This window comes from Rousettus aegyptiacus, unplaced genomic scaffold (genome assembly GCF_014176215.1).
Source record: "Rousettus aegyptiacus isolate mRouAeg1 unplaced genomic scaffold, mRouAeg1.p scaffold_m13_p_2, whole genome shotgun sequence".
NCBI classification, from domain to species: domain Eukaryota; kingdom Metazoa; phylum Chordata; class Mammalia; order Chiroptera; family Pteropodidae; genus Rousettus; species Rousettus aegyptiacus.
In genome coordinates this window covers 28463193-28473180 of record NW_023416295.1, presented here as the reverse complement: position 1 = coordinate 28473180, position 9988 = coordinate 28463193, and the positions used below count along the sequence as shown (strand labels likewise).

General features: G+C 34.0%; 1 non-coding gene across 1 annotated transcript; it reads left to right on the top strand.

The window, feature by feature from the left end:
* The first annotated feature begins 1499 nt into the window (after positions 1-1499).
* LOC118614455 lies at positions 1500-1603 on the top strand. The gene has a single exon (XR_004956056.1). It is a non-coding gene; the product is annotated as a U6 spliceosomal RNA (small nuclear RNA).
* Positions 1604-9988: the final 8385 nt, after the last annotated feature.

Sequence of the window (9988 nt, the reverse complement as noted above, 5' to 3'; positions counted from 1 at the left end):
AAGAAAATATGAACTTTTTGCCAACTACTTATCTATTCAAAAATGGAAAAAGAAATTTAGAAAAAGTCAACTATATCATTGCTTAAGAAGAGCCAACTTATAAATATTTTAATGTTGAAATGACACAATTATACATCTATCCATGCAGGGATTTACTCAACAGATATTTAGTATTGAGCTTCTCCTATGTGCCAAAAAATTGTGCCAAGAATTTGGCATAGAGCAGTATGTAACAATTAAGTCCATGCCCTCACAAAGCATTCATTCTAGTGGTAGTGAAAGACAATAAACATAATAATTCAAGTACTCATAATGTGATAAAGGAAGAATTTTAAACTAACATCTGAAAAATGAATCAGAATTAAATTATGAAAAGTATTCTAAGAATAGAGCAAAGCCTATAAAAAGGCACTAAGGTGAGAAATTGCTAGTGAGAAGTGCTCCAAGCAGACAGGAGGTTAGAGGTACCAGGGAACTGTGAGCAAAAGAGAACCAAGTGCACGATGAGGCTGGAGTAAAGGCAGAGCCAGATCATCAGGCCTCTGTGAATCATGGCAGGATATTGAGTTTATCCTGGAAGCACTGGAAAGCCACTGATGTGTCAAAAAGGCTATCTCTGACTTCTAAGGGAAAGAAGACCATGAGGGCACAAAGATGTTGCTTGCAGTGAACCAGGCTAGAGATGGTGGGAACTTTGGTCTGAAGCGATATTTCAGATGGAGACACACTGACAGATTCACGGTCTAGAAACTTCTGTTGGAAACAGTCTTTGGTTATAAATTGGATGAGGGTACAGGTGGCCGTGGGTGTGAAAAGTGCAAAGCTGACCCTTAGTTGACACATCTGGAAGGAGTGGCATTGCCATTTACTAAGGTGGAAGCACTGAAGGGCATAGACTTACGGTAGGCGGTTTGGGTCATGTTAATTTTGAGAAGCCCATAAGCCATTCAAGTGAAACATTGAAATGGATATAAATTAATATGGTGCTCAAAGGGCGGTCTGGGCTAAAAACATCTACGTGTATTTTTTATTAAATGTATTGGGGTGACTGGTTAATAAAATTATATAGGTTTCAAGTGTACAATTCAATAATACATCATCTGTATATTCCATTGTGTGTTCACTATCCAATGTATCATTTTAATCTTACCTTTCACTTTCGATTAAATGTAATGCATGACCATTGGGAATAAATGCATTAAAAAGTGCTAGAGAGGATTAAATTAACATATTACTTGTAGCCAAGAAGTGGGAAATAATGTAATAAAAATTTTTTGCAAACAATTATAAAGAAAGTTTTGAATTTTGCTTTCAATCTTAAATGTTTTAAAGCCACAAGTAGGAATACAGGTATCCATTTCAGCATTAGGAATGAAAACTTCAGTTTACAGGAGAATGTGGCTTCTAAGGAATTAGAAAAAAAAAATTTTATCACATTATGTTTCCTACCTTTCTTTCCTTTAGCTCACAATAAAGACCTTATCAAGAATGTCATAGTTGTGCTTACTTTGGCAGAACATATACTCAAAATGAAACACTACAGAGATTAGCATGGCCCCTGTATAAGGATGACACACAAATTTGCAAAATGTTCCATATGTTTAAGTTGTGAAAAGGGTAGATCCTGAGAGTTCTCATTACAAGAATTTTTTTTTCCTTTTCTTTCTATTGTATCTATATGAGATGATAGATGTTAACTCAAGTTATTATGGTAATCATTTCACAATATATGTAAATCAAACTATCATGCTGTATACCTAAACATATACAATGATGTATGCCAATTATTTCTCAATAAAACTGGGTAAAAAAGAATGTCAGAATATCTAAACGTTCCTAATGAGATATGAGCGTCTTTCAGCTCCAGAGATCTTGGTCATTTGTGTCTCCATCCACACACCTGCCTCTATCCCTGATCGCAGTTCACTTGGTCACGCCATCTTTTGTAATATATTATGAGCACTTTTTCCCTAAAATCATGAGCAAAAGAAAGTCATATTTCCAAGGCCAAATTTCTGAAAGCAACATCCAGTCCTATTCCCCAGGAAATAAAGAAGTGTCTGATGAAAAAAAAAAAAAAATCCTTCAGAGGAGAATGTAACCCCTCTTTAATGCTTTTCTCCAAAATCTTCAATAACAGCAACAAAAAGACATGTGAGCAATCTGTTTCCTTTGAGAGACTACTCACTGCTGAGCTTGGAGGGGTGCTTCCAGCACTTAGTAACAGATATCACCTAGACATCTTTAACTCCCTCTGCCACCCCCTATCCCACCTGCAAACTGGAAATTGAAGAAAGAGGCATCTCAAAAACATGAAATCCTCTTTTGCCTGGTGGGATATCTTTATTCCTGAGTAATTTCTCCAAATAACACCCTTGAGTCTCTGAAAATGTAAAAATTGCCTGTAGAGTCAAGGCAAATGAGGGCTAAATCCATTCATTATTTACCTCTAGACTCTCATTCACCTCGAGCTGTAGGAAGCATCACAAACACAGGATTGATGAAAAGTATATAAACATATTATCGAGATACTCAAGTTGTCACAGGGAGCATTTTTTGTTCTTGATTTTAATGTAAGCAAAGCTGAGCAGTGGAAATATTTAGATAAAAATAAAGATTTTTCTTTCTGGAAGATAATATTTCTCATTCTAAATAATTTTATTCTTCTCCTTTGAATTCCATGGCAAATTCTGATTATCTGTTCTTATTTGATTCATTCTTAGATCCTTGCCTATATCTCTATTACCTATCAAGGTAACAATTGATAAGCATAATTGATAAGGAATCCATGACCCTGATCTCTGGTATGGATTGTCTGAATCTCTCAGCATAGTTTATATTGTGGTTTGGTAGCAAAGTCCAAACTCTCAATGGCTAAATGAACTGAACAGTGTGCTCAACACTCAAGGACCTTGGTGCATACATCAGCCATCATGTCAAATGTGGCCAGTCACCATGCCCAAGGACAAGTGCTGAAGGGTCTCACAAGGACAATTCAATGCTCTCACCCAGAAGTGGCATTCTCCAGTTACTTCTATTCACAACTCATTGGTTAGAGCTAAACATATGGTCCCACCAAAAAGAGGCCTGGGAAGTACCATTCTAACATGTTTCTAATGACAAAGAGCTAGAAATAGTTGAGGAATAGCAATAAGGACCACCCCAATCCTCTAAAAAAAGAACTATCCTTATTTTCAAAAATGTTATAGGGAAAATAGAGAAATCTAACTGGATAGCTAAGTAAGAACACACATTTTTCATTGTTAATGGGTTTGCTTATAAAAGGTAATGTTCCACCAGCTGCACACTTCATTTCTTTGTAAATAACAACAACATGGGATCTACTACTATCTTATCTCCAAATATATACTTTATAACTTCTGTGACTTACACACCTTTTTCCAATAGCTTATAAATAAAACAAAACAGAATAAGGAGAAAGAGAAAAATTCAATGAGTTTACTGATTAACTGATAATTATTATAATGATTTAGTTGTATTTGTCAATATCCCACATCTTTAAGGTCATCCAGGTTATGAAAGAAGCAAATAAGATTTCTCTCCCAAATGTAACATTTGTATAAACCACAGCTCACAAACAAATATAAAGTCCTGATGTAGCCTTCAATGGTTTACTTCACACGGTGAAGTCTTTTAACTTGAATTTGAATGTCTTTAGGTCTAGAATTGAGTCTCCAGATTGACCATAACTTCTCACCACTTCCTACCATGATCCAATTTATGTCTTTCATATGCCCCTATAAGAATTTGAGATCCTTGGTATAAAATACAGTGTCTCCGTAAAATACAATGTTTCATAAATTCAGTGTCTGGTCTCTCTGTACCAGCTGCTTTGAGGAAATAAAAAACAGATAATAACTATCAATAACTATACTGATGTTTCTCAAATAGCAAAGTCTGTTGGGAAAGATAATACAAAACATTTGAGAACATATAGGACTAAAATAGCAATAACTGTTCTACATATTTTACAGCTCTTTATATTTTAGCAAGCTATTTCACATTTACCACTACTGTGGGTTCTTTCAGGAATCCCATAAAACAATCAAAAATAAGAATTATAGTTCCCATTTTTCAGATAAAAACACTGAGACCTAATAAGGTAAGTTTGTAACTTCTCTTACCTCAGTTCACAAGACTAATCGTAGATATAGCTCCATGTAGGGCTCTCAGCATCACCTACAGTAGGCATTTTATAAAAATTCTGTGAATTAACAACAACAAAAAGAATCTCTGGTCAACACAAATACTGATTCACAAACGTGGACAGAAGAAAGAGAAGAATGATCAGAATTCACAAGTAACATTGTAACATAACTGATATTTGTGAAATATGTGAAAACTAGATGCTATTTATGACCCCAAGACACTTGTGAAATGTAGGAAAGATGAAAAATGTAAGGTACCTATAAATTTATTTGTAAATATAATAATACCAAATTTCATTAAAGGGATCAGTGATTTTACTTTTACTATTTAAAAACAAACAACAAAAAAAAATCAATTGATTTATTCAGTAGAAAGTGTCCTAGAGTCTGAGGGCTTTAAATATAAAGTTATATTTACAGTAGTTAAAATATTTATTGTAATATTATCTATAATAGCAAAATATTGGAACTGGCTCTAATACTCATCAATAGAAGCTAGTTGAACAAACTCTAGTACATCATCACAATGGCATATTATGCAGCTCCATGAAGGAACAATAAAGAGAACCATAATGAAGAGAACTAATACTGATGATCCTTAGGATGTTTTGTAAAATGAAAAAAATCAAGGTATAGAAATACACATATAAATACAGACGCACATAAACATATATACACATATAGATCTGTATTAAATATACATATATTAAAATATGTAAAATGTGTATGTATAATTATAATACATGCATGTTTGTGTATGTGTGCATATATATGGATGGGATCAATAAAAAGGTATACATGCATACATGTTTAATTACATTTGCAAAAAAATAAAGAAGAAACACTGTCAAGATAAACCAAAACCTAATAAAAATTATAACCTATAGAGTGCAAGCTGTAACAGGTTTTGGCAAAATGTGAGTCTTTTATGAATATATTTTGTTACAAAGTTTTGACTTTGGAATGAAAAAAATGATTTATATATTCAAAAAATAATTAAAAAGCAATCTTCGAAAACCAAAAACAATTTGATATGAATGAACCTATTTGTATACCAAATTTGTGCCATACGCACGAAGAGAAAAAGACTCGTTTCAAGTAATCTTAGAACAAAGCACAAGGCTTTGACTGAGCATCCTTTGTAGTTTATTTTCCAAGAGCAAATAGAGCAACATGGTATATTGTCATCACAGTCACAGAAAATCCATTTCTTTTAAAAAAGTGATTTGGTCTTGGCAACAATGGAACAGGTGGAGAAGGAAGTAGCTGAGCTTAGGGAATAAGGACACTTGGTAGCGTTATGCTTCCCAGTGAAAAAGCTTGAGATAATGAAAACTTCATGACCAATTAAATTTAGGCACTTCTCTCAACAAGGTGTGTAAGGATCACTGTATGCATCTATCAGTGAGGTAAGTAGCACTCATTTCTTTGATCCATTTGGAATACCCCTTACAATGAGACTATTTTATAAATAGATTAAGGAGGCTACAGAAACTAGATTTAAGTCACAATTTTCATAAGCCTAGGAGTGACTGGAATATTATCTGTTAGATATTATTAACCCCTTCATCTTTACTGAACAGAAGGAAATGAATTATAGGGCAAGCTGAAAGGAAATTAGATCAGACTAAAGAACATCTCTGAAACATAAGGATTAAACACTGGAATAGGGAGATTATAGAACTTCTTTCCAAAACAATAGACTCTCTATTCATGTACTTGGACTTGAAGCCACAGTGAAATCCATCTAGATACGCTGGAACATACAATTTCTTACAATAAAATTTCCACAGTGGGGTTGGGAGAGATGTTAGCATTTACAAAATATAAACTAATATAGTGTTCTGAGCCAAAAGTACTCTGTAATTCTCAAGCTACTTTACTCAAATTCTGTGACAGCTTTATCTCATTTAAAAAAATAAAAAACTTGGTCTTAGCAATATATACCACTGACTTGTGAATAGGATTTAATACACTATTTATTGAAAAATTAAAGAATTTAAAAAAGTGAAAATGTTTGTCTTAATAATTGAAAATAAACACTATTGACTAGTAAAACCTGAATATATTTTAATTAGAAGTTTCAAATTTGCTTAAATACATTATCTCACATGTTTTAAGGGAACAAGAGAATATACAATGGATGGATAATATGTAATAATAAAGGGGTATTCCATGAGAGAATTAGTCTAGCGTAATTTTTCTCTTGTCTTCTCTAGTGGTTTTTGTGTGTGTGAAATGTTCAAGACTGGGAAAACAGGGAAAATCCATAAAATTTAACTATATAAGGAAAAATAATGAAATAAGATTCAAAGGAATTCCTTCATTTACAAAGATAACCAGGAATACGTGGTCAATATATTGATGTAAGAGGTAAAGCAAAGGAAAAAGAATCATGTCAAGAAACTGAATGAATCCTAGGAAAGAAATATTGCCAAGAGCTCAATTTTTATTTTTAATATGTCCTCATTATTGTAGACATGCTATTAAGTAGCTAAAAGTGATAGGAATTTTAATACATACTTATTTAATTTATATTGAATTATCCAAGTCTACCTAAAGAGAGATGTTCTTTTTTCATTTTGTCCTTTATGTCTGAAAGGCCTTTAAAAAATACTCAGCTTTTTTTTTTTTTAAGCCATCGCAAGATTGCTAATAAGCAAATATCAGGAAGTTGCATTTCAATCTAGATAAACCTCAAAGTGATACGGGTTTCAAAGGCTGCTATCTAGCCTAAACAATCAAATTTGGCATATTTTAGAAAGCATGGTGTTGCCACTTTCTGTTCATTAAAATTTTATTATTCCTATAACAGGATCAAAATGTAGAACTGTCATTATACTCTGATTTGTTTACTAAGTTTTCTTTAGAAAACATAAAGTTATAGAAACTAATATTAAATCATAACCTATTGGGTTTTGTTAGACTTTTAGGTACATGTTTAATCTAAATCCTAGTTAATCTGACCTTTGATAATTTTTCATTGAATTAGTCTCCCTAAATTTTTGCCTTTTACCTGTGCAATCACTATCCAAGGATTCTACATGATACTAAATGGCTACAGATATGTTTTCCTGAATGAAACAGTCTTTCTGCCAGTTTATCTAAATGCCTGCTGTGGAAAAATTTTGAAACTAATCCTTCCAATGTAATGTTCAAGTCATAAAGAGTTTAATAGCTACAACAGAGATAAGTCAAAATAGGCATTATAAAATTTACTTAATAAAGTATCATAAAGTTACACAAGGAAAGAGACAAAATAAATTCCCCTAATGTACCGCAAATATCAACCACCACACACTACCTACAAGCCATATGTTTTTTCCATCTGTTCTGTTACCGTCAACTAAATTTACAGTTATTTGGGCTATCAGAAGGATTGTCAAACATGAGCTGGGCATGATTTTAAAACCTAGGTGTTACTGTTAGTTGTGGGTTTTTTTTTCTTTTATTTCTTTTTTTTTTTTTTAAAGACGCTACCCACCTGCATGCCCATCCCACCACTGATGATATTTCTTAGGTTCAGACTAAGATTCCCTCCAATCTGTCTGAGGAATGTAAATTAGTCCTCAGGAAGCTTAGAATAGGCCTGAAGCCACTGCTTTCAATTCTTTGAATGATGGCTACTAGAGAGAGAAGCTGGTATTTCTAAAGATAAGTATGATCTTCTAAGTGAAGAAGTACTAGATTTGTGGCCTTTGATTGGGGGATGATGGTGTGTGGTAAGCAAAATTCTAGGATGACCCCCTCTTCCATGAAATAAACCACTGTATAAGCATCTCCCTTTGAGTGGGAGAGGATCCTGCTGATTTCTTCCAGCCAATAGAATATGGCCAAGGTAATAAAACAGTCACAGCCTTGGTCAGGTTACATTAGATGGCAAAGGTGATGGATAGTCACTCCTGTGATTACATTACCTTATATAAGACTCCAGTTTAGTGACCGAAGTGGGAGATTATTCTGCTGTCTTTGAAAAGGTAAATGGACATGTTGTAAGGAGGCCTATGAGTAGGAAGTAGCAAGGAACTACCAGGGCATCCAGGAGCTGAGAGTGGCTCCCAGACAGCAAGGCAACAGGGACCACAGTCCTACAATCACGTGAAACTGAATTGTGCCAACACTACATGAGTTTGGAAGGGAACTTCAAGCTTCTGAAAAGATCATAGTTTGACTGATATCTTGATTGCATCCTGTGAGGTCCTGAGAAGAATACTCTGAGCAGTAACCTCTAAGAGATAATAGTGTGTATTATATTAAATAGCTAAAGCTACGGTAACTTTTATAAAGCAATAAAAATGAATACACTACATGTAAAAAGAATTTCAACAGTAAGTAAGTAAGTAAGTAAGTAAGTAAAGCCAAGCAATGCATCTTTCATGCCTTTCTTTCTCGAATGGGCCTTGAAAAAGAAGTCTTTAAGTATAAACAGAAATCCTCAGATGTATTCCTTTCTCTCCAGTACCTGGCCTTCAATACCAAAAGAATATTGTGCATAGCTTTGAATTTTTCAAAATATTACTTAGGCAAGTAGCTTTATTATGAGATAAACACTCTTGCTTCTTTTAAGACCTGTTTAAATAATTTTTCCATGAAAATCACTTCAAATCAATCAAAATATTATTTTTAAAGCTGTTAACGAAAATGTTAAAATGGGTTCAGAGAAGTTAGATATAATGTTTGTGAAATAGTTTGTGACATATATATGTGTCTTAAGAGCAAAACCATGGGTAGGTGGCAAATAACATAAAACATACAGTATTTTGGCCAATATTTCCAGGAAGCAGTAGCACATACCCTTCGATGAACCTGGGAGCAGAGATCACTATTTTTAAGACAGACTGTCTATGAAGAGCTTGGTATTTGAAAGTTATCCCTAATAAGAATTCGACAAATAGGAAAAAGTACAAAATTCTCAAATTATGATGAGGAGATCCAAAAATACTTATGTGCCATGGTAGATTAGATTATAGCTTAGTGAACATTCATTCCCTATCCCCTATGAAGCAAATTATTTCCCTCGCTCTGTTAATACTAGGTTTAGCCACATGACCTGCTTGGGACAAGGGAATATGGGAAGCAGTGACAGTGTTTCAGCCCTTAAGAGGCCTGGATGCTCTCAGCTTCCTTTCAGCCTCCTCTTTGAGAAAAACTTACCCCGGGTATCCACTGTTCCCGGGTTCCCAAACTGGATACGCGGACCACAGCTACGGCAGCTGTCTCACTGACCCGAGTCCGAAACGAAGCCACCCTGGCTGACCCACGACTATGACCATAAATATTTATTCTTGTATGCCACTAGCATCCTATGGTTATTTGTTATACACATTACTATCACTTTGGATTCATAAAATGCTATTCGGTGCAAGTTTTTTCGGCAAGTCTGTTAGATTCATTAAATGTCCCAAATATCCCAAGATATCATGTACTATAAGATCAAAGATTAAAAAATGTATGATAATCACATACATATATACACACCATGCTTCTTGTTAGTAATCTTAAAGAATAGTTTAATTGAAGTTCTGAAGTTGCTACTTGTCTATAATGTAAAACCATCTATTATCAGTTTGATTTGCTGTCATGGTGTAATTAATGTCTTTTATGCATTCAATGGCATATAATTGTGTGATACTGGTCCTAGAAGTATTTCAAGGCACATACTTGCACCTGCATATGAAAGCCATCCTAATTTAGTAGCACACTTTGAATTAGTGTGTTTACTCCTTTTCCCAGTTGAATGTTATGTGTGTATGTGTTCTGAGAAAAGAGCTTATGCATGAATCTGAATCCAGGGCACATTAAAAATGTATCTACCCTAG